This window comes from Pelophylax lessonae (genome assembly GCF_965119305.1).
Source record: "Pelophylax lessonae genome assembly, chromosome: 8".
NCBI classification, from domain to species: Eukaryota; Metazoa; Chordata; class Amphibia; order Anura; family Ranidae; genus Pelophylax; species Pelophylax lessonae.
Window position 1 is genome coordinate 175,046,628 of NC_138775.1, and position 27,717 is coordinate 175,074,344.

Genomic DNA, 27,717 nt, shown 5'->3' on the forward strand with positions numbered 1-27,717 from the left:
GCTAGGGGGAGACACACAAAAAAAAAAAAAAAAAGTTTTTTTTTTTGTTTATTGCTGGCAAAAAGTGTCCTGTATTAACATGGACCCTGCCACTCATGTATCTCCTCCGGATCCCCTCGAGGGGTCTGCGGGATCCTCCAGCACCCCATTGACAATTGAATCTTTGTCAGCCATTATGGAAACTTTTGTGTCCCGGGTGGAAGTGGCTTGTCAGGGACAGGGCGCAAGAAAGCGACCCCCGCCTAACCCCTTATTATCTGAAACCTCGGATTCAGACTCTGAGCCTATTTCTGCAGTTGCAGGTACTTCATCTGGTATTGGTGTCTCGGGTCCTGTCTCTTCAGACAGTGAGGAGGATGTTTCGGCATCTGCCATAGCCCGAGAGGAAGCGTTGGTAAACGCACTCATTGTATCTGTTCAAGAGACTTTAAGGTTACAGGGTATTCCATCAGAAATAGCTGAAACTGAGATCCCTTTTGGGACTAAAAAGCGCATCAAAGTGGCAAAGGTTTTTCCATTGCCCAAATGTTTTGGCAATCCAATCGATGAAGAATGGCGTCTGCCAAAACGCACTTTTAATATTTCCAAACGCATTGACAGGCGTTATCCGTTTGAGGAAACCCTTATTAAGAAATGGACAGAACCACCTGTGGTGGATTCACCAATTGCTAGATTGAATAAAGCCACGGTTATTCCTTTAGAAGACGCTCCGTCTTTTAAAGATCCAGTGGATCGCAAGATAGAAGCTATGTCTCGCACCATGTTTTCCTTGATTGGATCAGCTTTCAGGCCAATAATTGCTATTGGTCTGGTTTCGCAAGTGGTTACGCCGGGACTTAGAAGAAGTCCCTCAGGCGGTATCAGATTTGTTGGAACAAATGATACAGGGGTTACAGTTTGTATGTGATGCGGCGTTAGACGCCACTCCATTAATGGCGCGAGCATCAGTCTCAGCAGTAGTTCTCAGGCGTACACTGTGGCTAAAAGGTTGGATAGCCGACCAAGGTTCCAAAAAAGCATTGGCTAATATCCCCTTTTCAGGAGAACGTCTATTTGGAGCCAACTTAGATGAGATCATTAAGGATCTCACCGGTGGAAAAAGCACCTTTTTACCGCAAAATTTTAAAGGTAAAGGAACTCGTCAAAGACGAGGGCCTTCTTTTTCTGCTCACAAGAGGTTTTTTCGTCCAGCGGGTGAAAAAACTAAGTCCTCCAAAGCTCCTGCAGGAGGCGTCAGGGGTCGTTGGTCGGGCAAGCAAAAGCCCGCCCCCTCCAGACCTGAAGATAAACCATCCAAAGCCTGAAGGTGCGCCCCCACCCATAACTGGGGTGGGGGGACGTCTTCGCCGGTTCCTGGATCCATGGCTTTCCAGAATCCCGGACAAATGGGTTTGCGAAGTCATAAAGTCAGGGTACAAGATCGAGTTTCGATCTCTCCCACCGGCGCGATTCTTCCCTTCCAATATCCGACTATCTCCGGATCGTCTAGAAGATCTGCGGAGAGCAGTCACAGATCTACTACAACAAGGAGTGGTAGTCCACGTTCCTTGGACAGAACGGTTTCAAGGGTTTTATTCAAACCTGTTTACAATACCCAGGAAAGAGGGCAAAGTGCGTCCAATTCTGGACTTAAGAGCGCTCAATTCTTTCGTCAACATAAGAAGATTCAGAATGGAGTCCATTCGCACGATAGCAGCCTTCCTGCATCCAGGGGATGTCCTAGCGTCCATAGACATCAAGGACGCCTATCTTCACATTCCCATTTTCGCAGGACATCAGCGTTTTCTACGCTTTTCCGTAGAGGAGAACCACTATCAGTTTGTGGCGTTACCTTTCGGTCTCGCCACGGCTCCGCGGGTCTTCACAAAGGTGTTGGCCCCAATGTTGGCACTTCTGCGCCAAAGAGGTATATCGATTCTAGGTTACCTAGACGATCTTCTGCTTCATGCAGAGTCTCCTCAGACCTTGCTACAAAACATAGAAATTACTATGATTTCTTTACAGGAATTCGGGTGGCTGGTGAACCAGCAAAAGTCAATTCTGGTTCCCACCCAGAGGCTCGAATATCTGGGTCTAATTCTAGACACAGTCAGGACAAGAGTTTTCCTTCCGGTAGGGAAACTCCAAAAGATTCAATCAGCAGTCCAGTTGTTACTGTCCAACAGCTGGTCTTCCCTTCGGACTTGCATGAGGGTTCTGGGGTTGATGGTGGCTTCATTCGAAGCAGTCCCATTTGCCCAGTCCCATACCCGAATTCTTCAGCAAGAGATTCTTCTCAGATGGAATCGGAATCCGGAATCCCTGGACAATCAGATCCGATTGAGCAAACAGACCAGAGAGTCTCTGGTTTGGTGGCTTCGGTCTCCAATGCTCAGCCAGGGAAAGTCATTTCTGCCAATATATTGGACGATAGTGACCACGGATGCCAGTCTATCCGGATGGGGAGGAATTCTCGGTCAGTTATCTGTCCAGGGACTTTGGTCCCCGGAAGAATCCAGATTACCGATAAATGTATTGGAACTGAGAGCGATCAGACTTTGTCTGATTCACTGGACCGAGCAGCTCCAGGGCAGCCCGGTTCGGATCCAGTCGGACAATGCCACGGCCGTGGCTTATGTCAATCATCAGGGGGGCACCAAGAGTGTCCGAGCGGCCAAAGAAGTGGCTTGCATTCTTCGCTGGGCGGAACGATTTGTTCCAGCAATCTCTGCGGTGTTCATTCCGGGGGTGGAGAATTGGCAGGCAGATTATCTCAGCCGTCAGACCCTGGATCAGGGGGAATGGTCCCTCCATCCAGACGTTTTCCACCAGTTGTGCCTACGGTGGGGCACCCCGGATGTGGATCTGTTGGCATCACGATTCAACAGGAAAGTTCAGAGATTCGTGGCTCGCTCCCGCGATCCTCTAGCAGAAACCGCAGACGCACTGATCGCCCCGTGGGGGCAATACCAGCTAATATATGCCTTCCCTCCTCTCGTGTTACTGCCAAGACTTCTTCGCAGGGTAGAGGAGGAAGGAATCCCAGTAATCCTGGTAGCTCCGGACTGGCCTAGTCGAGCTTGGTACGCCGACATGGTCAGACTGGTGGCGGACGTCCCGTGGAGACTTCCTCTCAGAGAGGATCTACTGTCTCAGGGACCGATCTTCCATCCTGCTTTACGATCGCTGGCTTTAACGGCCTGGCTATTGAGACCCAGGTGCTGAAGGACAAAGGTTTGTCAGCTTCAGTTATTCCTACTCTAGTTGAAGCAAGGAAAGCGACTTCCAGAAAGATTTATCATCGCACATGGAAGTCCTACATTGCATGGTGTGAACCTTTGGGGTTCCGTCCTCGGTCTTATTCGATTAGTCGAATATTGGCTTTTCTGCAACAAGGGGTTGAGCAGAAACTGGCCTTGAGTACTATCAAGGGTCAGGTCTCAGCATTAGCCATCTTCTTTCAGAAGCCTTTGGCTACTCATTCCTTGGTGCGGAATTTCATCCAGGGGGTGCGACATCTGGCTCCGCCAGTGCACGCGCCGTTACCCCCCTGGGATCTTAATTTAGTGTTGTCGGTTCTTCAGAAACCTCCCTTTGAAGATATTAGGGAGATTCCTCTACCCACGTTGTCCCAGAAGGTGGCCTTCTTGGTGGCTATTACTTCTGCACGCAGGGTGTCAGAACTGGCCGCATTATCTTGTCGTTCACCATATCTGGTGGTTCATAGAGATAAGGTGGTTCTTCGTCCGAATCCATCCTTCCTACCAAAAGTGGTTTCAGAATTTCATCTGAATGAAGAAATTGTATTACCTTCCCTGTGTCCTAAGCCCAGTCATCCTCGGGAGTTTGCGTTACACTCCTTGGATGTGGTCCGGGCGAACAGGGTATACTTGAAAACGACAGACTCGTTTCGCAAGACGGATTCACTTTTTGTGATCCCAGATGGACCCAAGAAGGGGTTGCCTGCATCTGCCGCGACCATTTCCAGATGGATCAGACAGACGGTAGTGCAGGCTTATTCTATTAAGGGTCGGGAGCCCCCGTTCCCTGTTAAGGCGCACTCCACTCGGGCACTTAGTGCGTCATGGGCCTTTCGCCATCAGGCGTCAGTGGTCCAGGTGTGCAAGGCGGCTACCTGGTCGTCGGTGCATACCTTCTCTAAACATTATAAAATTGATGTAATGGCATCGTCTGATGCCTCATTTGGCCGCAAGGTTTTGCAGGCCGCAATTTGAGGAGACCAGTGGTCTACCTCGAGGGTTTTTTCCGTTGGAAAATTTTTTCTTTTAGTCTCATTCTTTGTTTATAATGAGCCTTTAAAACTTCTAGTTTGGCACCGGTTGGGCCTACTAGATTGGATTTGATTTTGTCAATCCCACCCCTCATTTGTGGCACTGCTTCTGGATGTCCCAGCTCTTGAGAATCAAGAAGACTACGTCTGTCAATGAGCGATAGAGAAAAATGGATTTTTGTAAGAACTTACCGTAAAATCCTTTTCTCTTAAGCTCATTGACAGACGTAGTACCCGCCCCTCTATCATTGAGTTGGGTTGGGTTAATTTCTCTGTACTGCTTTAAACAGAACTGATTCCCTGTAGCAGAGAGAGGGAGGATATACCCTCAGGGACTGCCCCCTAGGGTGGAGCCAGAACGTTTTGTCATTCTGCCTAGTCCTACTCCTGCGGAGACAACATAACCCAGCTCTTGAGAATCAAGAAGACTACGTCTGTCAATGAGCTTAAGAGAAAAGGATTTTACGGTAAGTTCTTACAAAAATCCATTTTTTCCACACAGGTGGTCTACAGACAGCCGGGAGTTTCTACAGCTCTGATAAAGATTGGGTATGAGTGAATTGTCACAGAGTACTGACCGCACAGTTGTAAGGTCAAAGGGCATTTGTGGGGAATTTTAAAGATGGAGCTCACAAAAATGGCGCCTAATACTGGCACAGTCTTAGTGTGCGCCAATTTTATAACATTAGGTCATGACAAAAGTAGGGAGTTTGCACTATTTGTGCTGGTTCCCAACTTCCATGTTGCTCTGGTGATATTTGCAACATTGCTTCCCGTTTATTAAAGTCTAAAATAAAACAGATGCAATGGATGTTATACAGTAAATCTTATAACAGCCATTCCACCTTTTCTCACTACCCCAAGACTCACGACTGGGACTCCCTGTAAAAATCACCCTGTATTGGCGTTAGAAACAAATCAGACCAGTACCCATGAACTAAACCATTCTAGGTATAAAATTATACTGAGAGAATATAAAGAGAAAAACTAAAATCTTAACATTAACAATGTTTTAGTGTTTCTGTGACTTTTATTAAAAAACAATGACATGAAGATGGGTGATGTATGTAATCACAGTGTCGTATATCCTCCTTCAACCTTCCACAGGTCTATATATTGCCCACTCTGTTTTCTCCAGTGTCCTTCACTTTCCACATTGCTGCAAATCCCCCCCCCCCCCCCATATGTGTGGTACCCCGCTTTCCACACTGCTACAGCTTTACAAAGGTGGGTGCAAGTAAATCTCCCTACCTGGCCCAGCAGCATCCAGTGATCATGAGCCACAAGGCCTGCAGCAGGTCTATGTGTGTAACGTGCTCAGATCTCAGTGAGTGCCGTCTTGTGCTCCACAAAAGATAAAATCATTCCCTTTATTTGCTGGAAAACTTGCAATCAATAAAGTTTAATTAGTAGTATAGGAACTAGGAATTCCTATCCCTATAAAGGACCATTCTTAGCTGGAGGTATAAAGGTCCTCTGAGTGGATAGGAACTAGCTCTCTCACTGTGAACCATCTAGTTCCTATCCCTGTAAAGGACCATTCTTAGCTGGAGGTATAAAGGTCCTCTGAGTGGATAGGAACTAGAGTTCTCACTGTGAGTTGGCTAGTTCCTATCCTTTACCAGGACCCGACCACTATGGAGAAAAAGGTCCTTTCGCAGGATAGGAACTAGCTCTCTCACTGTGAACCGTCTAGTGCCTATCTCTGTAAAGGACCATCCTTAGCTGGAGGTATAAAGGTCCTTTAAGTGGATAGGAACTAGAGTTCTCACTGTGAGCTGGCTAGTTCCTATCCTTTAACAGGACCCGACATCTATGGAGAAAAAGGTTCTTTCGCAGGATAGGAACTAGCTCCCTCACTGTGAAACGTCTAGTTCCTATCCCTGTAAAGGACCATTCTTAGCTGGAGGTATAAAGGTCCTTTGAGTGGATAGGAACTAGCTCTCTCAATGTGAACCGTCTAGTTCCTATCCCTGTAAAGGACCATTGTTAGCAGGAGGTATAAAGGTCCTCTGAGTGGATAGGAACTAGCTCCCTCAATGTGAACCGTCTAGTTCCTATCCCTGTAAAGGACCATTCTTAGCTGGAGGTATAAAGGTCATCTGAGTGGATAGGAACTAGCTCTCTCAATGTGAACCGTCTAGTTCCTATCCCTGTAAAGGACCATTGTTAGCAGGAGGTATAAAGGTCCTCTGAGTGGATAGGAACTAGCTCCCTCACTGTGAACCGTCTAGTTCCTATCCCTGTAAAGGACCATTCTTAGCTGGAGGTATAAAGGTCCTCTGAGTGGATAGGAACTAGCTCTCTCACTGTGAACCGTCTAGTGCCTATCTCTGTAAAGGACCATCCTTAGCTGGAGGTATAAAGGTCCTTTAAGTGGATAGGAACTAGATTTCTCACTGTGAGTTGGCTAGTTCCTATCCTTTAACAGGACCCGACCACTATGGAGAAAAAGGTCCTTTCGCAGGATAGGAACTAGCTCCCTCACTGTGAACCGTCTAGTTCCTATCCCTGTAAAGGACCATTCTTAGCTGGAGGTATAAAGGTCCTCTGAGTGGATAGGAACTAGCTCCCTCAATGTGAACCGTCTAGTTCCTATCCCTGTAAAGGACCATTGTTAGCTGGAGGTATAAAGGTCCTCTGAGTGGATAGGAACTAGCTCCCTCACTGTGAACCGTCTAGTTCCTATCCCTGTAAAGGACCATTGTTAGCAGGAGGTATAAAGGTCCTCTGAGTGGATAGGAACTAGCTCCCTCACTGTGAACCGTCTAGTTCCTATCCCTGTAAAGGACCATTCTTAGCTGGAGGTATAAAGGTCCTCTGAGTGGATAGGAACTAGCTCCCTCAATGTGAACCGTCTAGTTCCTATCCCTGTAAAGGACCATTGTTAGCTGGAGGTATAAAGGTCCTCTGAGTGGATAGGAACTAGCTCCCTCACTGTGAACCATCTAGTTCCTATCCCTGTAAAGGACCATTGTTAGCAGGAGGTATAAAGGTCCTCTGAGTGGATAGGAACTAGCTCTCTCACTGTGAACCGTCTAATTCCTATCCCTGTAAAGGACCATTGTTAGCTGAAGGTATAAAGGTCCTTTAAGTGGATAGGAACTAGAGTTCTCACTGTGAGTTGGCTAGTTCCTATCCCTGTAAAGGACCATTGTTAGCTGAAGGTATAAAGGTCCTTTATCCACTTAAGCCCCGGAAGTTTTTACCCCCTTCCTGACCAGGGGGTATTTTGCGATTCGGCACTGCGTGACTTTAACAGACAATTGCGCGGTCGTGCGACGCTGTATCTAAACGAATTTGGCATCCTTTTTTTCCCACAAACAGAGCTTTCTTTTGGTGGTATTTGATCACCTGTGCGATTTTTTGATCATGCGCTATAAACAAAAAAAGAGCGTAAATTTTGCAAAAATAACAATATTTTTCACATTTTTTTATATGAAATTCCCCCCCAAAAAAATGTAAAAATCAAATTTTTTTAACATTTTCGGCCAATTTGTTTTATGCTACCTATGTTTGGAAAAAAAAAATCGCAAAAAGCGTATTTTGATTGGCTTGCGCAAAAGTTATCGCGTTTACTAACAAAGGGAAAGATTTTTGTCATTTTTGTTGTTTTTTTTTTTAACGCGTAATGGCGGCGATCTGCGATTTTTTTTGCGGTACTGCGACATTGCGGTGGACAGATCGGACCCTTGACTGACATTTTTGACACTTTTGGGGTTACCAGTGACATTTCTACAGTAATCAGTGCTATACATATGCACTGTTACTGTAAAAATACACTGGCAGTGAAGGTGTTAACTTTTTTTGAAAGGGAGGGGCTTTATGTGTCCCTAGGGGCGTGCTTTCTACATTGATTGGCTGTGGCTTCAGATGTATGAACGGTGATCAACGGTTCTACGTAGTAGAACCGTATGATCATCATTCATACACAGGGGAGAATGACAGGCAGCTTGTTTACACAAGCCGCCTGACTTTCTCCCTCTCCCCCGCCGATCGCAGAGTGACCGGCGGACATCGAGTCCGCCGGTCACACGCGCGGGGGGGTCCGTGACCACGCGGGAGCGCGCGCTCGCTCCCTAGACCCTCACAAGCAAGCGACGTAGACCTACGTCAGTTTACCTGTGAGGGGCTGACCGCCGACGTAGATAGTCGTGCGGCGGTCGGCAAGTAGTTAAGTGGATAGGAACTAGCTCTCTCACTGTGAACCGTCTAGTTCCTATCCCTGTAAAGGACCATTCTTAGCTGGAGGTATAAAGGTCCTTTGAGTGGATAGGAACTAGCTCTCTCACTGTGAACCGTCTAGTTCCTATCCCTGTAAAGGACCATTCTTAGCTGGAGGTATAAAGGTCCTTTAAGTGGATAGGAACTAGAGTTCTCACTGTGAGCTGGCTAGTTCCTATCCTTTAACAGGACCTGACCACTATGGAGAAAAAGGTCCTTTCGCAGGATAGGAACTAGCTCTCTCACTGTGAACCGTCTAGTTCCAATCCCTATACAGGACCTGGCCACTAGGGGGCCAAAAGGTCCTTTAGCTGGGTAGGAACTAGCTCTCTCAATGTGAGTTGGATAGTTCCTATCCTTATACAGGACCTGACCACTAGGGGGCTAAAAGGTCCTTTAGCTGGATAGGAAATAGCTCACTCACACTGAGCAAGCTATATCCTACCCTGAGAAAGGACAGGGTCCTTCTACTGGCTAGGAACTAGTCGCAACCGTTTCAATAGGTTTCCCTAGCACGTGTCCACACACAGGCTCTCTTCTATACACAAAAGAGGACGGCTCAAGTATCTCGATGTTTCCTGAAGAAATCCTTTCTGTTTGGGCGGAAGTTGTGTTTGTAGCCTGAGTGATAGAGAGATGGATGCGGGGGGAAGGAGGACGCTGCTGGTTCGGCATCTCCCTGCTGAGCTGAGTCCCCAGGAGCAGAGAGAGCTGCTGGAGAAGAGCGGAGCATGCAGTGTGCGCATGTGTTGTGGGAGGACGAGGGGGAGCCTGGTAAGAGGGAGCACAGATACCGTGTATGAGCCCCTGTGTGCTCCATGTGTACAGTGATCGCTGTGTGTAATACTAGTACACTCCGGTTAGGAATAAATAATATTGAAGCTGATATGTTGGTATGATTTGTATTGGATAGTTCCATTGGTCCAGCCTGGCACAGTGTACTTACCTGAGGGATCCCTGGGGAAGCTGGAAATGCCCCTCCTCCACTGATCACCGCAGTCTTCTGGGTCCAGTGCCTGAGCAGCTGCATAGTGACCACATGGAGAGGTTCGCTGGCCACCGCTACCATTTACAGAATGTGTTTTTTTTTTTTTTTCATATTAACCACTTCAATACTTTCACCCCCTTCCTGCCCAGGCCAATTTTCAGCTTTTAGCGCTGTTGCATTTGAATGACAATTGCGCGGTCATGCAACATTGTACCTAAACCAAATTTATGTCATTTTCCCCCCACAAATAGAGCTTTCTTTTGGTGGTATTTGATTACCGGAAGGTTTTTTCTTTTTTGATACACAAATAAAAAAATACACCGAAAAGCTTGAAAAAATACGTTTTTTTTGTTTGTTATAAAATTTTGTAAATACGTTTTTTTCCTGCGCAGAGCACTGATGAGGAGGCACTGATGAGGAGGCACTAATATGCAGCACTGATAGGCGGCAATAATGGGGACTGGTGGGCGGCACTTATAGATTAGAATTATGGGCACTGGTGGGCGGCACTGATAGATGGCAATCATGGGCAGCTCTAATGGGGAGGGCACTGAAAGAGTCCCTGAGCCCTGATTGCCATCCCTTGTGGACATGGGTGGGCATCCCAATTCTCTGATTACCAGCACAGACCCCCACCTGTCAGGAGAGCCACAGATCGGGTCTCCTCTACTCGTGCCTGTCAGGTACGAACTGAGGAAAGCCGATCAACGGCACTTCCTATTTACTATGTGACCAGCTGTGATTGGACACAGCTGGTCACATGGTAAAGAGCCTATGTCATTAGGCTCTTTACCGAGATCGGAGATGCGGTGTGTCAGAGTGACACAGCACCGATCGCCGCTCTGCGCACCCCCTGGGGGAGCACAAAGCACTCTATCCTGCTGGACGTCATATGACTGCCAGTCAGGATAGTACAACCACTTTGCCACTGTCAATCTGTTATAGGGCGGGTGGCAAGTGGTTAAACAATACAAGACATTCTCTGATTGGATGAGGTGAAGGGGTGGTGATGTCCTGATCTACACCTCATCCAATCAGAGAACGCCCTGTATTTATTACCACTTGCCGACTGTGCTATTAGCTAAAAGACGGCTACAGCATGGTCCTCCCAGAACCCCCCCCAGCGGCACATATCGGGCGCGCTCTGTGGCTACAGTGTTCTTCAGACACATCTGAACACAGATCAGCATAAAGGGCTTAAAATAAGATTTAATTACCTTCCTGTCATGTGTTGACCAAACAATGCAGTAAAGAAAATAACTGGCAAGAGTATAGACCTGGACCTACTAGTCTGTGCTGGAAATAAGGTGAAATTACCAGTGATCAGAAAGGCAATGCTAAAAATGTAATATCAGATCTGTCAATGGTCTAAACTTTCTGTCTTTGTTCTTATTTCTTTTCAGAAGCATGTGGCTTTCGTAACATACCCAGATTAATTTGCTACTGCAAAGGTATTATTTCATATTTTTTTATGCTGCACGTCTTGTTCAAGGACTAACTAGTGGATGCATCATATGAAGTGTGTTAGCAATGCATACCATAGTGTACACTATTCTGGAACAAACAGGCAGAAGAGAAAATTGTGAATGAAATGAAGGATTCTGATTTTTATATTTGGTTCAAATTGCTGCAGCCATGATCATATTTTAAAGCCGGAGATTTTCAGGTAAAGGTGATCCGAGCGGCTCTATAGCTGTGACTAATGAAGCCACAAGCGGTGAGTTTTGTCACTTGAGGTTTTGGTGCCATTTCCCTAGCAAGTACTGCCAGTCAAGCAGCTGATAAAACAGATCTATTTGATGAGTTGCCTTGGAGGGCAGAAGAGTGGTCGTGTTCAATAGGCCTCCGATCTCTCTGTAATGGGTACCTGTCACTACAAAAGCTGTCACAACGGGTGGTGTTCACCCCTTGGGAAAGCAATAAAAGTTGACCCCCCCCACCTCCACCTTCCCCATGCTAACCTGCAAATGCAACACGCACATAGGTCCCACATAGGTAATTGGTGATTGCACCACGCGTTTGAGGTATTGCCTTAAACTGCAAAGTGAGAGCAAAAATTCTAGTACCAGAGCTCATGGTTAATGCTAAAATGGTACCTGTAAGGGCTTTTAAAGCATTGAATATGTATAATTTTAGGTACAACAGTTTGTCGCCATTTCACAGATGTGCGCAATTTTGAATCTTGACATATTTGGTATTTACTTCAAGCAATACTCCCTTTTATATTTTAGCAAAAAAATATTATTGATATTATATTTGTGCTAGTGTGCACTAAAGTGTATTTTTTTCCTGTGTGTTTGACATATGGCTGCACAAATATTGTATGACATAAAAAAAATTGCAAAAGCCACTGTATTACTCTCCAGGGCCTTTGCTTTCATAAAATATAAAACATTTGAAGGTTAAAAGTCGTTTTATAGCACAAAAATGCTGATTTTTAACAAGCATGTAAGAAATGTCAAAATTGACCTGGATGGTAAGTGGATAAAACCCTGACAAGAGTTTCTTGCTAAAGATGAGATGTAATACATACTCTTCAACGGCTCCTTTGTCCTAGCTTTGCTCTGCAGAGGCACTACAGCCTCCATCAGAATGTAATTCTAAAGACTATTTTTTTTTTAAATTAAAATCAAGGTTTATGTGCTTGCCTGCTCTGTGCAGTGATATTGCACAAAGGGGCCCCTTACCCTTTTTGGCAGCCTAAACCTTTTTTTTTAACCTTTTTTTTTTTTTTCTTCAGGTGTCCCTATAGCAAGCCTTGTGCTTTTTGGACATATGTGCGGGAGCACTCCTTAGCCAAGCTGTGTGCGCTCATATAGACACAACATGGCTTTGCCATGGCCCCGTTTCTTCCTCACAGAGGTTGATTGAGCACAGCAAGAGCCTACGGCTCCACTGCTGCCTGTGTGTTTTGTGAGACCAGGAAGTGAAGGGAGCTGCAGCCTGGGGAGAGAGCTGGATTGTGAGAGGACACAGATAAGTGTTCAGGGATAATGGAGAGGAACAGTTAGTGGGTGTTTCTTATCTTACCGGGAATGCATTAGGGTAAAAAAAAAAAGCTGATAGCTTTTCTAACCACTTTAGGCATTTAACATTTCAGAATTGTGGATGCCTGTGTCCCCTTCTGTGCATTGTGGTTACATCCTCAGACACCTACAGTATCTCACAAAAGTTATTACACCCTCACATTTTTGTAAATATTTTATTCTATCTCATCACTCAAGACATGACACTTTGCTACAATGTAAATTAGTGAGTGTACAGCTTGTATAACAGTGTAAATATTCTGTCCTCTCAAAATAACTCAACACACAGCCATTAATGTCTAAACCGCTGGCAACAAAAGTGAGTACACCCCAAAGTGAACATATCCAAATTGGGCCCAATTAGCCATTTTCCCCTCACCAGGGTCATGTGACTCGTTAGTGTTACAAGTTCTCAGGTGTAAATGGGCAGCAGGTGTGGTAAATTTAGTGTTATCGCTCTCTCATACTGGTAACTGTAACTTCAACATGGCACCTCATGGCAAAGAACTCTGAGGATCTGAAAAAAAGAATTGTTGCTCTACATAAAGATGGCCTAGGCTATAAGACGATTACCAAGACCCTGAAACTGACCTGCAGCACTGTGGCCAAGACCATACAGCGCTTTAACAGGGCAGGTTCCACTCAGAACAGGCCTCACCAAAATAGAACAAAGAAGTTGAGTACATGTGATCTGTGTCATATCCAGAGGTTGTCTTTGGGAAATAGACGTATGAGTTCTGCCAGCATTGCTGCAGAGGTTAAAGGGGTGGTGGGTCAGCCTGTCAGTGCTCAGATCATATGCCGCACACTGCGTCAAATTGTTCTGCATGATGTTGTCCCAGAAGGAAGCCTCTTCTAAAGATGATGCACAAGAAAGCCCGCAAACATTTTGCTGAAGACAAAGAGGCTAAGGACATGGATTACTGGAATCATGTCCTGTGATCTGAGGAGTCTAAGATAAACTTATTTGGTTCAGATGCTATCAGCGTGTGTGGCGGCAACCAGGTGAGGAGTACAAAGACAAGTGTGTGTTGCCTACAGTCAGTGGGAGTATCATGGTCTGGGGCTGCATTAGTGCTGACATCACTGGGGAGCTACAGTTCATTGAGGGAATTGTGAATGCCAACATGTACTGTGGCATATTGAAGCAGAGCATGAGACCCTCCAGTTGTAGACTGGGCTGCAGGGCAGTATTCCAACATAACGGCCTCAAACACACCTCCGAGATGACCACTGCCTGCTAAAGAAGCTGAGGGTAAAGGTGATGGACTGGCCAAGCATGTCTCCAGACCTAAACCCTATTGAGCATCTGTGGGGCATCCTCAAAAGAAAGGTGGAGGGCACAGTCTCTAACATCCTCCAGCTCCGTGATATTGTCATAAAGGAGTGGAAGAGGACTCCGGTGGCAACCTGTGAAGCTCTTGTGAACTCCGTGCCCAAGAGGGTTAAGGCAGTGCTGGAAAATGATGATGGCCACACAAACTGACTCCTTGGGCCCAATTTGGACATTTTCACTTAGGGGTTTACTCTCTTTTGTTGCCACCGGTTTAGACATTAATGGCTGTGTATTGAGTTATTTTGAGAGGACAGCAAATTTACACTGTTATACAAGCTGTACACTCACTACTTTACATTGCAGCAAACTGTCATTTCTTCAGTGTTGTCACATGAAAAGATATAATAAAATATTTGCAAAACTGTGAGGGGTGTACTCCCTTTTTGTGAGATACTGTAAATCTCAACAGGACCAGTAGTGATGTGTGGGCAGGTGCATGGAAACTGACAGCATTGAGGGCTGAGCCAGCTAGGCAAGTGGCATTTTAGAAGGTCAGCAATGTTGTCAGTACAGGTTTTCTATAGGATGTGTAGTTGGCTTAGCAAGGTAAGTTGAAGAGCATCAACCTTGAAAAAAAATTTGCAGCCATTATTATGGAAATAAAGAAAAATGCCTACTTTCCCTCTTATAGAATATCGAATTATTCAACAGGTTTTTTTTTTTTTTGGACTTCTCCTAAAGTCTCTAAAATTTTATCGCAAGCAGATAAATGTTTCATGCAGTTTAATTTTATTTTTAAAACATACAAGCACTCTGAAATGACCTCACACCATTCATTCACAGGCTGTTTCAGTACTTCACCAGCTCACAGTGTTGGGTCACACCCTTGTGGTTGAATATGCTAAGGAGAACCACGTTCACCTCCCAGACCAGCCATCTTTCTCTGAAAAAAAGAAAAGGTTTGTGTGTTTTTTTTTTTGCTCTCTCTGTAGAGTAAAACTTGACTAAGCTATAGAAATAATGTGTGCTCATCTTGCTGGTATTTTGCTCTGGAACATACATGCACTGTAGGTGACAGCAGTACAAGGGTATTGTTTTTTCCATGACCTCCACTTACGCACATAAAAATATATTTTCTCTTTTGTTCATTGACGAACACAGCTCCATATCTTCTTTGACCCTTGGGTTATGCTGCTCTCTGTAGGACACTAGGGTCAAAGAAGATCTGGAGCTGTGTCCGTCAATGAACACCAGAGAAAAGGATTTTACGGTAAGACAAAAATCCAGTCCCCCCCACACTTATCTTTTTACTTGCCTGCCCAGTGACTTTTAACTACAGGTAAGCCTATAATAAATAAGGCTTACCTGTAGGTACAATTAATATCTCCTAAACCTGCACGGTTTAGGAGATATTTGCACTGCATGCAGCCGCTGACGCGAGCGGCGCATGCGCTCTGAAGGTCTGGCGGACCTTCAGCGTTCCTTGCCGGGAAGTGCCGAAAAATGACTCCCGCGCGCATGCGCGGGAGTGACGTCATCGCGGCTCCAGCCACTCACAGCGCCGGAGCCGCTGAACCCGGAAGAGACGCCAAGGGATCATGTCAGCTCCCACAGCGGTGTCCTAGGGTCCGTGTCGGGGCTTCATTCTAAGGTAAGTATTTCATAATGAGCTAGTATGCGATGCAATACAAGAGATATTATCACAATAATAAAAAAATATACAATGGAAGTGTTGCGCTAAACCACATAAATGAGCGTGTGTAAATAATGAAAATCCGAATGTAAACCGTCTCTTTCATAGACTAAACATTCAAACGGGATGATAACAAGTGAAGATACTCTTGCACTTTTAAGATCAGATGTAAAATCTCCACCAAGTGAAATCACTGCCATCACCAGTAAAGATGGACTCTTACCAAAGAGCCTTGACCCTCTATTAGGCCCCGTTTACACTTGTGCGCTTTGTCCTGTGACTTGGGACTGCAAAGTCGCATGACAATGTCATACCTCATGATTTCAAATCAGTACCATGCATATCGGTGCAACTTCAAGTCACAGTGACTTCAAAGTAGTCCCTGCACTACTTTGGACTGATCTTGATGCGATTTGAGGGCCAGAGACATAGGCATTTCTTTAAGTCCAATCAAAATCGGAGCAAAATAATTTGCCGTAAAATCACACGACTTTTAGGTTGCACAAATGTAAAAGGGAACTAAGGGAAGGTCATATCGGCTTAAGATGTTATCTCCAGCTCTTTAACACAGGTGGGAAACCGAGAAATCAGCTCAAGGCAGACCCCAGGACGATTACAAATCCTGTTACGTCTGGCTGGCTGATTGCAGACACTTTGGTACCTTTTGGCTCACTGCATAAAGTTTAGTAGAATCAAATCCTTCTCAGGTTGCTGGTTAATCATCATTAAGTCAAGGCAATGACCACAGTCTTCAGTATCTTCTCAAGTCCAGATGAAAATAAATGTGGCTTTAAAGCATACAGTTTGAAGGTCAGGAGCAGATAGACCCAAAGTGGAGTCATTGACAACACCTACATCAATAGGTGACGTTTGAACCACGCAGCTGTAGAGCAGAGCAGAACAAACGATACAACGGCAAGTGACCGATAAACGTTATGCAGCAAAAACTGCCATAGATGTGGTCTTACTGGTAAATCCCATTGCAATGGAGACTGGAGAGATAGCCTAGAGGTACATGGCTGCAAGGATGAATCGTGCGGTGTATCTTGCAAAATGTATACAGCCAGGGTCTGTGAATCCTGCAGTGCTGCTCTGTGGAAATCATTAAGCCACATGAAAGCTAATAGCTAAAAATCCATAGAGTTGTCTAGTACCTGAGGATGTGACTAAAGTTGCACAGATAAGTCCTGAAACCAGGTACATCCTGGGGACTGGCTTGATCACTCAAGGATATTCAGTTTTGTCCCATAGCTACTCTTTTGTTACCTTGGCTTTGTGCTTAGGATCATTGTCCTGTTGAAAGATGAACCTTCGCCCCTGTCGGGTCCAGAGCGCTCTGGAGCAGGTTTTCATCAAGAATGTCTCTGTTCATTGCTGCATTCATCTTTCCCTCAATCCTAAATAGTCTCCCAGTTCCTGCTGCTGAAAAACATCCCCACAGCATGATGCTCCCACCACCATGCTTCACTGTAGGGAAGGTATTGGCCAGGTGATGTGCCGTGCCTGGTTTTTGCCAGACATGACGCTTGCTATTCAAGCCAAAGCATTCAATCTTTGTTTCATCAGACCAGAGAATTTTGTTTCTCATGCATGATCTAAGAGTCCTTCAGATGCCTCTTGGCAAACCCCAGGCGGGTTGTCATGTGCCTTTTTACTGAGGAGTGGTTTCCGTCTGGCCATTCTACCATACAGGCCTGATTGGTGGAGTGCTGCAGAGATGATTGTTCTTCTGGTGGGTTCTCCTCAGAGAAATGCTGGAGCTCTGTCAGAGTGACATCTTGGTCACCTCCCTGACTAAGGCCCTTCTCCCGGTTTGCTCAGTTTGGCCGGGCAGCCAGCTTTAGGAAGAGTCCTGGTGGTTCGCAACTTCTTCCATTTTATTGATGATGGAGGCCACTATGCTCATTGGGACCTTCAGTGCTGCAGAATTTTTTTTTTTTTTTGTACCCTTCCCCCAGATCTGTGCCTCGATAAAATTCTGTCTTGGAGGTCACAGACAATTCTTGGACCATCCAACAGTGTATAATTTCCTATGTTACAAAAACATCTGTCTTTTTATAATAATTTCTTGTCTTCTTTCAACAGTGGAGAGAAAGCTGATGAATGTAAAGACTCAAAGCTTCCAAGCCAGGTTTCCATTGAGCGAGGAATAGCTCCAAATCATGGGTATGCGTTATGAAGTTTGACTTATATGTAACATCTACTATTTTGATTACTTTTGTAGAGCATTTGTATTGCAATGTGTATGCTTGCCTTAATTAAAATAAGGTCTCTCTCGGCAGTTGAACTGAAACTCGGCCAAAATTTTTTTTTTTTTTTTAAATGGTTATTTAACCTCTTCAATATAGGTCACTTTCACCCCTTCCTTTTTTTGTTATACAAGTGAAAAAAGAGCGAAATTTTGAAAGAAGAAAAAAAAAAAACACCTTCTTTTATGAGCCTTTGGGGGGGGGGGGCATTCCATTTCAGAATAATTTCCCTCTTGGCAGATTATAACAAATAATTTAGCAGGGTTTTGGTGCACCTAGGCCTCTGCACATTATCCAGGATTACCAACAGAGCAAGCTCCGGGGAAAGAGGAAGTGAGAGCTAGAGGCGGTAGATGATGTGCTCCAAAACCTCAGTCCAATACTGAAGTATAACTGAACAGGTCCAGAACATGTGAATATATGTGCCCTCCTCATTTTTCACATCTGGGACACTCTTGTGATCGTTGATATATTCTGCGCATCCTCTGGAGGGGTATACTACACTCTGTAGAAATTTAACCTGTATCAATTTATCTTTCGAGGAGATCAATAAGCTAACGCTATCCTCAAGGCAACTCTCCCTATCCAAATCAGGTAGATCCGCCTTCCATGAGTCCCATAATCTTTCTACCTTAGGACAATCCATTTTTAACAGATCTAGGTAGAAAGCAGAAAGCTGCTTGGCAAGCGACTCCTCGGCCAGTAAAAATAACCCAAATTAGTGAATATTATTTAGTCTGTGTGAAAGTAATAGTCTACAACCTATGGTGCCAGTAATTGAAAATTGATCACACCTAATCACACCTGATGTACCAATGGCCTATCTCATTTTTTGAGGTCCTGAAATGTCAGGACAGTACAATTTTCCCCCCAAATTATTCCTTTTTGGAAATTAGACATTCCAGGCTATTTAGTAAGAGGCTTGGTGACTTTTTTGGAAGTTGTAATTTTTTTCCCCATAATTCTTTGAAAAATGAAGAAATACATATATATAATTATTATTTTTTTTTTTTGCACAAAATTGTCATGTTATTTCTCACACACAGCATATGCATACTTGCAATTACACCTCAAAATACATTCTGCTACTCCTCCTGAGTATGGCGATACCATATGTGCACAGCCTGGTTACATACAGAGGCCCAACATCCAAGTAGCACCTTCAGGCGTTCTAGGAGCATAAATTACACATCTAATTCCATTACAACTTATCGCACTTTCTCTATCGCTCATTGACAGACGTAGTCTTCTTGATTCTCAAGAGCTGGGTTATGTTGTCTCCGCAGGAGTAGGACTAGGCAGAAAGACAAAACGTTCTGGCTCCACCTTAGGGGCAGTCCCTGAGGGTATATCCTCCCTCTCTCTGCTACAGGGAATCAGTTTTTTTCTGTCTAGTCAGGAGTAAGGACCTAAGTTCCTTGCTGGGATCTTTTGGTCCTGGCAAGACTTTTTTTCTTTAAGAAAAAGACATTTTTTTAGGTAGTTTTCTCCAGTGTTTTTTCCTGTGAGATCTTCAAGCAAAAATGCCGGACTGGGCGACACTTGTGGTCACCCCAGCCGGCCTACGAGCGCGCGCAGACCATGGCATTGCGCTTGGTCGGCCGCGACATATTCAAGTAAGTATGCGGGGCCGGGCGACGGGCTGGATGTTGAGATCCAGTGGTCACCCCGGTTTCTGCCTACGAGCGCGTGCAGACCAGTGCGCTGGGTCGGCCGCGACGGAGTCCCAGTAAAGGGACTGACTTTGCGAGTTAAAAGTCTCGCTTGGACGCCAGGTACCAGAGAGTCGAGGCGTCCACAAACCCCCACCCCGGTGGAGAGGGTATTGTGAAGAGAGGGTGCCTGTCGGTTCGGTATGGTGAGTAAACGTTCCCTTTTTTCCTCATTATGAGGCAGTATATATTATGGGCCCCTCCATATATGGTCAGTATATATCTGATACTTACAAGTCCCCCTTGTAATACAGCATGTGTTTGTGGGAAGTGGACTTGGTTCAAGAGCTAACACTCTACCCAGCAGACTGTAACATTACAGCAGACATAGGAGGTATAATCCTACCTTATGTGCAGTGTATCTCTGTAGATCCATATGTCACCTCGTAGCAGAGTGCAGGTGGATGTGCTGGGAAGACGATATCGGCGGTCCGCCGCCATTTTGCCGTAGACCGAATGCATGTATGTCCTCAGGTCACGCCGGCCGCCATGTTTTTGGAGTCTTATGTCTCTTCTATGGGGGCGGCCATGTTTTGTGAGCCCAGCTACCTCGTGGAGGGCTGGGAACGCCGGAAGGCGTACACAGGGGGCGGAGCCACGCCTTCTGCCCGGGAAAAAGCAAACAGCTCCTTCCAGTCTGTGTAAGACAGACGCTGACTGCAGTTTGTTGGAAACTGCACTGCATCGGTTGGTGAGCCTTGGGGGTCCCTCTCTCTCTCTCTCCGGGATCGAGAAGCAGGTACTCTGAGGGGCGCTATTGCGCTAGGGGGAGACACACAAAAAAAAAAAAAAAAAAAGAAAAAGTTTTTTGTTTTGCTGGCAAAGGTGTCCTGTATTAACATGGACCCTGCCACTCATGTATCTCCTCCGGATCCCCTCGAGGGGTCTGCGGGATCCTCCAGCACCCCATTGACAATTGAATCTTTGTCAGCTATTATGGAAACTTTTGTGTCCCGGGTGGAAGTGGCTTGTCAGGGACAGGGCGCAAGAAAGCGACCCCCGCCTAACCCCTTATTATCTGAAACCTCGGGATTCAGACTCTGAGCCTATTTCTGCAGTTGCAGGTACTTCATCTGGTATTGGTGTCTCGGGTCCTGTCTCTTCAGACAGTGAGGAGGATGTTTCGGCATCCGCCATAGCCCGAGAGGAAGCGTTGGTAAACGCACTCATTATATCTGTTCAAGAGACTTTAAGGTTACAGGGTATTCCATCAGAAATAGCTGAAACTGAGATCCCTTTTGGGACTAAAAAACGCATCAAAGTGGCGAAGGTTTTTCCATTGCCCAAATGTTTTGGCAATCCAATCGAAGAAGAATGGCGTCTGCCAAAACGCACTTTTAATATTTCTAAACGCATTGACAGGCGTTATCCGTTTGAGGAAACCCTTATTAAGAAATGGACAGAACCACCTGTGGTGGATTCACCTATTGCTAGATTGAATAAAGCCACGGTTATTCCTTTAGAAGACGCTCCGTCTTTTAAAGATCCAGTGGATCGCAAGATAGAAGCTATGTCTCGCACCATGTTTTCCTTGATTGGATCAGCTTTCAGACCAATAATTGCTATTGGTCTGGTTTCGCAGGCTGTAACTGAATGGACCAAGTGGTTACGCCGGGACTTAGAAGAAGTCCCTCAGGCGGTATCAGATTTGTTGGAACAAATGATACAGGGGTTACAGTTTGTATGTGATGCGGCGTTAGACGCCACTCCATTAATGGCGCGAGCATCAGTCTCAGCAGTGGTTCTCAGGCGTACACTGTGGCTAAAAGGTTGGTTAGCCGACCAAGGTTCCAAAAAAGTATTGGCTAATATCCCCTTTTCAGGAGAGCGTCTATTTGGAGCCAACTTAGATGAGATCATTAAGGATCTCACCGGTGGAAAAAGCACCTTTTTACCGCAAAATTTTAAAGGTAGAGGAACTCGTCAAAGACGAGGGCCTTCTTTTTCTGCTCACAAGAGGTTTTTTCGTCCAGCGGGTGAAAAAACTAAGTCCTCCAAAGCTCCTGCAGGAGGCGTCAGGGGTCGTTGGTCGGGCAAGCAAAAGCCCGCCCCCTCCAGACCTGAAGATAAACCATCCAAAGCCTGAAGGTGCGCCCCCACCCATAACTGGGGTAGAGGGGACGTCTTCGCCGGTTCCCGGATCCATGGCTTTCCAGAATCCCGGACAAATGGGTTTGCGAAGTCATAAGGTCAGGGTACAAGATCGAGTTTCGATCTCTCCCACCGGCGCGATTCTTCCCTTCCAATATCCGTCTATCCGCAGATCGTTTAGAAGATCTGCGGAGAGCAGTCACAGATTTACTACAACAAGGAGTGGTAGTCCACGTTCCTTGGACAGAACGGTTTCAAGGGTTTTATTCAAACCTGTTTACAATACCCAGGAAAGAGGGCAAAGTGCGTCCAATTCTGGACTTAAGAGCACTCAATTCTTTCGTCAACATAAGAAGATTCAGAATGGAGTCCATTCGCACGGTAGCAGCCTTCCTGCATCCAGGGGATGTCCTAGGGTCCATAGACATCAAGGACGCCTATCTTCACATTCCCATTTTCGCAGGACATCAGCGTTTTCTACGCTTTTCCGTAGAGGAGAACCACTATCAGTTTGTGGCGTTACCTTTCGGTCTCGCCACGGCTCCGCGGGTCTTCACAAAGGTGTTGGCCCCAATGTTGGCACTTCTGCGCCAAAGAGGTATATCGATTCTAGGTAACCTAGACGATCTTCTGCTTCATGCAGAGTCTCCTCAGACCTTGCTACAAAACATAGAAATTACTATGATTTCTTTACAGGAATTCGGGTGGCTGGTGAACCAGCAAAAGTCATTTCTGGTTCCCACCCAGAGGCTCGAATATCTGGGTCTAATTCTAGACACAGTCAGGACAAGAGTTTTTCTTCCGGTAGGGAAACTCCGAAAGATTCAATCAGCAGTCCAGTTGTTACTGTCCAACAGCTGGTCTTCCCTTCGGACTTGCATGAGGGTTCTGGGGTTGATGGTGGCTTCATTCGAAGCAGTCCCATTTGCCCAGTCCCATACCCGAATTCTTCAGCAAGAGATTCTTCTCAGATGGAATCGGAATCCGGAATCCCTGGACAATCAGATACGATTGAGCAAACAGACCAGAGAGTCTCTGGTTTGGTGGCTTCGGTCTCCAATGCTCAGCCAGGGAAAGTCATTTCTGCCAATATATTGGACGATAGTGACCACGGATGCCAGTCTATCCGGATGGGGAGGAATTCTTGGTCAGTTATCTGCCCAGGGACTTTGGTCCCCGGAAGAATCCAGGTTACCGATAAATGTATTGGAACTGAGAGCGATCAGACTTTGTCTGATTCACTGGACCGAGCAGCTCCAGGGCAGCCCGGTTCGGATCCAGTCGGACAATGCCACGGCCGTGGCTTATGTCAATCACCAGGGGGGCACCAAGAGTGTCCGAGCGGCCAAAGAAGTGGCTTGCATTCTTCGCTGGGCGGAACGATTTGTTCCAGCAATCTCTGCGGTGTTCATTCCGGGGGTGGAGAATTGGCAGGCAGATTATCTCAGCCGTCAGACCCTGGATCAGGGGGAATGGTCCCTCCATCCAGACGTTTTCCACCAGTTGTGCCTACGGTGGGGCACCCCGGATGTGGATCTGTTGGCTTCACGATTCAACAGGAAAGTTCAGAGATTCGTGGCTCGCTCCCGCGATCCTCTAGCAGAAACCGCAGACGCACTGATCGCCCCGTGGGGGCAATACCAGCTAATATATGCCTTCCCTCCTCTCGCGTTACTGCCAAGACTTCTACGCAGGATAGAGGAGGAAGGAATCCCAGTAATCCTGGTAGCTCCGGACTGGCCTCGTCGAGCTTGGTACGCCGACATGGTCAGACTGGTGGCAGACGTCCCGTGGAGACTTCCGCTCAGAGAGGATCTACTGTCTCAGGGACCGATCTTCCATCCTGCTTTACGATCGCTGGCTTTAACGGCCTGGCTATTGAGACCCAGGTGCTGAAGGACAAAGGTTTGTCAGCTTCAGTTATTCCTACTCTAGTTGAAGCAAGGAAAGCGACTTCCAGAAAGATTTATCATCGCACATGGAAGTCCTACATTGCATGGTGTGAACCTTTGGGGTTCCGTCCTCGGTCTTATTCGATTAGTCGAATATTGGCTTTTCTGCAACAAGGGGTTGAGCAGAAACTGGCCTTGAGTACTATCAAGGGTCAGGTCTCAGCATTAGCCATCTTCTTTCAGAAGCCTTTGGCTACTCATTCCTTGGTGCGGAGCTTCATCCAGGGGGTGCGACATCTGGCTCCGCCAGTGCACGCGCCGTTACCCCCCTGGGATCTTAATTTAGTGTTGTCGGTTCTTCAGAAACCTCCCTTTGAAGATATTAGGGAGATTCCTCTACCCACGTTGTCCCAGAAGGTGGCCTTCTTGGTGGCTATTACTTCTGCACGCAGGGTGTCAGAACTGACCGCATTATCTTGTCGTTCACCATATCTGGTGATTCATAGAGATAAGGTGGTTCTTCGTCCGAATCCATCCTTCCTACCAAAAGTGGTTTCAGAATTTCATCTGAATGAAGAAATTGTATTACCTTCCCTGTGTCCTAAGCCCAGTCATCCTCGGGAGTTTGCTTTACACTCCTTGGATGTGGTCCGGGCAATCAGGGTATACTTGAAAACGACAGACTCGTTTCGCAAGACGGATTCACTTTTTGTGATCCCAGATGGACCCAAAAAGGGGTTGCCTGCATCTGCCGCGACCATTTCCAGATGGATCAGACAGACGGTAGTGCAGGCTTATTCTATTAAGGGTCGGGAGCCCCCGTTCCCTGTTAAGGCGCACTCCACTCGGGCACTTAGTGCGTCATGGGCCTTTCGCCATCAGGCGTCAGTGGTCCAGGTGTGCAAGGCGGCTACCTGGTCGTCGGTGCATACCTTTTCTAAACATTATAAAGTTGATGTAATGGCATCGTCTGATGCCTCGTTTGGCCGCAAGGTTTTGCAGGCCGCAATTTGAGGAGACCAGTGGTCTACCTCGAGGGTTTTTTCCGTTGGAAAATTTTTCTTTAGTCTCATTCTTTGTTTATAATGAGCCTTTAAAACTTCTAGTTTGGCACCGGTTGGGCCTTCTAGATTGGATTTGATTTTGTCAATCCCACCCCTCATTTGTGGCACTGCTTCTGGATGTCCCAGCTCTTGAGAATCAAGAAGACTACGTCTGTCAATGAGCGATAGAGAAAAATGGATTTTTGTAAGAACTTACCGTAAAATCCTTTTCTCTTAAGCTCATTGACAGACGTAGTACCCGCCCCTCTATCATTGAGTTGGGTTGGGTTAAATTCTCTGTACTGCTTTAAACAGAACTGATTCCCTGTAGCAGAGAGAGGGAGGATATACCCTCAGGGACTGCCCCTAAGGTGGAGCCAGAACGTTTTGTCTTTCTGCCTAGTCCTACTCCTGCGGAGACAACATAACCCAGCTCTTGAGAATCAAGAAGACTACGTCTGTCAATGAGCTTAAGAGAAAAGGATTTTACGGTAAGTTCTTACAAAAATCCATTTTTTGAAGGCTCAGGAGCACCAGGAGAATTGAAACACCCACAAAGTGACCCCATTTTGGAAAGCTAACACCCCAATGTATAATCTACGAGGCATGGGCTGCAGATAGGTACTCGGGTACTCTGATGGGCTTCAGAAAGGTACTTGGGTACTCTGATGGACTAGAGACAGGTACTCGGGTACTCTGATGGACTAGAGACAGGTACTCGGGTACTCTGATGGGCTGGAGACAGGTACACGGGTACTCTGATGGGCTGGGGACAGGTACTCGGTTACTTTGCTGGGCTGGAGACAGGTACTCGGCTGCTCCAGTGACAGGCACTCGGGTACTCTGAGGGGCTAGTAACGGGTCCTATTTATCTGTGGGCAATCAGTGTGTTTTATTGAGCACTGTAGGTGGTAACTAACTGTTGCAACAATCTCCTCCTCACCCAGGATCGGTGTTTTGGGAGGAAAGCCCAGTAACCGCTAGTTACCGCGGTTTGTATACATTTTGTGACTGGCTGTGATTGGACACTTTACCCTGATTAGGGATGGAATGTGTCAGAGTGACGCACTCCATCACCGCTCTGTGCACCCCATGAGCGGCAGATACAAGTACAGTGCATGTGGCCGGCTATGATTGGACACCGCCGGTCACATGGTAAAAAGCCATTTTTTATTGGCTCTTTACACTCATTGGGGATGGTCTGTGTCCCGAGGGACACGCCTCATTACCGATCGCCGTCATAATATGATGTCCGCCCAGGGGTACAGAGCATTCCTGCCGGCGTCATTTTACAATGCACCGGTAGAGAAGTGGTGAAAAAACAATGTCAAGGAAAACTACGGTATTTCTGCAAAGTAAATAACTTTTTATGGTGCTCAATTGCCCTCACCTGTGTGTGTGATTGGTCTTCGTCCTCTCCATCACCATTGACTTTTTCTAATCCTTATGCAGCTGACCTTAGTAAATGGATATGATAGTATATCATTTAGCTTAAGTTCACACTAATGTGGTGCTGGAAACCCATTAATTTGTGCGCGTTTCCCACACTGCATTTAGATAGCACTGTCCTTGTGATCTGCAGTGGGTGTCAGTGCAATCTTAACGACACCCCATGCTCCAGTAGCAAACAGTGGATTTGCCTTTCCCAGGCCCACTCCGAATATACGCTTCACTGCTGAACCTTTTAGTTGTGCTCATCCCTACTATGTGTCCAGTGAGTGGGGACACGAGAGGGGAGCACAGAGTGAAGGTCACAGATTGTCTATTGCCGGGGTCCTCAATAGGCGGACTCCGGGCCGCCTCCGGACCCACACGGATTAAAATCTGGACCGCCGAAGCGGTCTCCTTCCTTCTGTCTCAGCGGGGGGCAGAATGGAGAGGATCGGAGTGGCTGTGTTTAGCGCTGCATGATTACAAAAAGCCGAGTACAAGTTCTTCTGCAGCGGAGAGGATGTCCTACAAAGTCCCGCCTCCTGGGCCGGCTCTTACCTATTATAGACAGAACACTGGTGACGTCTATCATAGGAGCCGGTGTCCAGGAGGCGGGACTTTGTAGGACATCCTCTCCGCCGCAGAAGAACTTGTACTCGGCTTTTTGTAATCATGCAGCGCTAAACACAGCCACTCCGATCCTCTCAATTCTAACCCCCCCGCTGATGACAGAAGGAAGCCGACCGCTTCGGCGGTCCAGATTAATGGGGGCACGCACACTGGTCACTCTGCAATATTGGGGGCACGCACACTGGTCACTCTGCAATATTGGGGGCACGCTCACTGGTCACTCTGCAATATTGAGGGCACGCACACTGGTCACTGCATTATTGGGGGCACACACACTTGTCACTGCATTATTGGGGGCACACACACTGGTCACTGCATTATTGGGGGCACACACACTGGTCACTGCATTATTGGGGGCACGCACACTGGTCACTCTGCATTATTGGGGCACACACACTGGTCACTGCATTATTGGGGGCACACACACTTTTCACTCTGCATTATTGGGGGCACACACACTGGTCACTGCATTATTGGGGGCACACACACACTGGTCACTCTGCATTATTGAGGGCACACACACTGGTCAATCTGCATTATTGGGGGCACACACACTGGTCACTCTGCATTAATGGGGGCACGCACATGGTCGCTCTGCATTAATGGGGACACGCTCTGCATTAATAGGGGCACACACATGGTCGCTCTGCATTTATGGGGGCACGCACATGGTCTCTCTGCATTAATGGGGACACGCTCTGCATTAATAGGGGCACACACATGGTCGCTCTGCATTAATGGGGGCACGCACATGGTCGCTCTGCATTAATGGGGACACGCTCTGCATTAATGGGGGCACGCACATGGTCGCTCTGCATTAATGGGGGCACGCACATGGTCGCTCTGCATTAATGGGGGCACGCACAATGCTCGCTCTGCATTGGATGGGAGCAAGTTTTGGGGAATGCCTTTTTTTGTTGTTGGCGTTCTGTATTTGGAATTTGATGGTCACTTTTCCGGACCTCGGACTGAATGGAAAATTTGTAAGTGGACCTTTCAAGTTTACATTTGAGTACCCCTGGTCTATTGTTTCACAGTTTGAGCACTTTTGGAATATCTACCTCACCAAATAGTTATTGTTAATCACCAGGACTGTTTTCACTTTGCACTTATATATATATATATATATATATATATATATATATATATATATATATATATATATATATATCATTGTAGACTATAAGGATGC

General features: G+C 46.4%; 1 pseudogene across 1 annotated transcript in view; it reads left to right on the plus strand.

Annotated features, from left to right (window-relative positions):
- The first annotated feature begins 9,103 nt into the window (after positions 1 to 9,103).
- LOC309561866 (RNA-binding region-containing protein 3-like) overlaps positions 9,104 to 27,717 on the plus strand; it is a 111,297-nt pseudogene continuing 92,683 nt past the window's right edge. Inside the window, exons 1-4 of the transcript XR_014226211.1 lie at positions 9,104 to 9,268; positions 10,886 to 10,933; positions 14,628 to 14,743; positions 17,563 to 17,643. The product of XR_014226211.1 is annotated as an RNA-binding region-containing protein 3-like (transcript). The remainder of the gene's footprint in view (positions 9,269 to 10,885; positions 10,934 to 14,627; positions 14,744 to 17,562; positions 17,644 to 27,717) is intronic.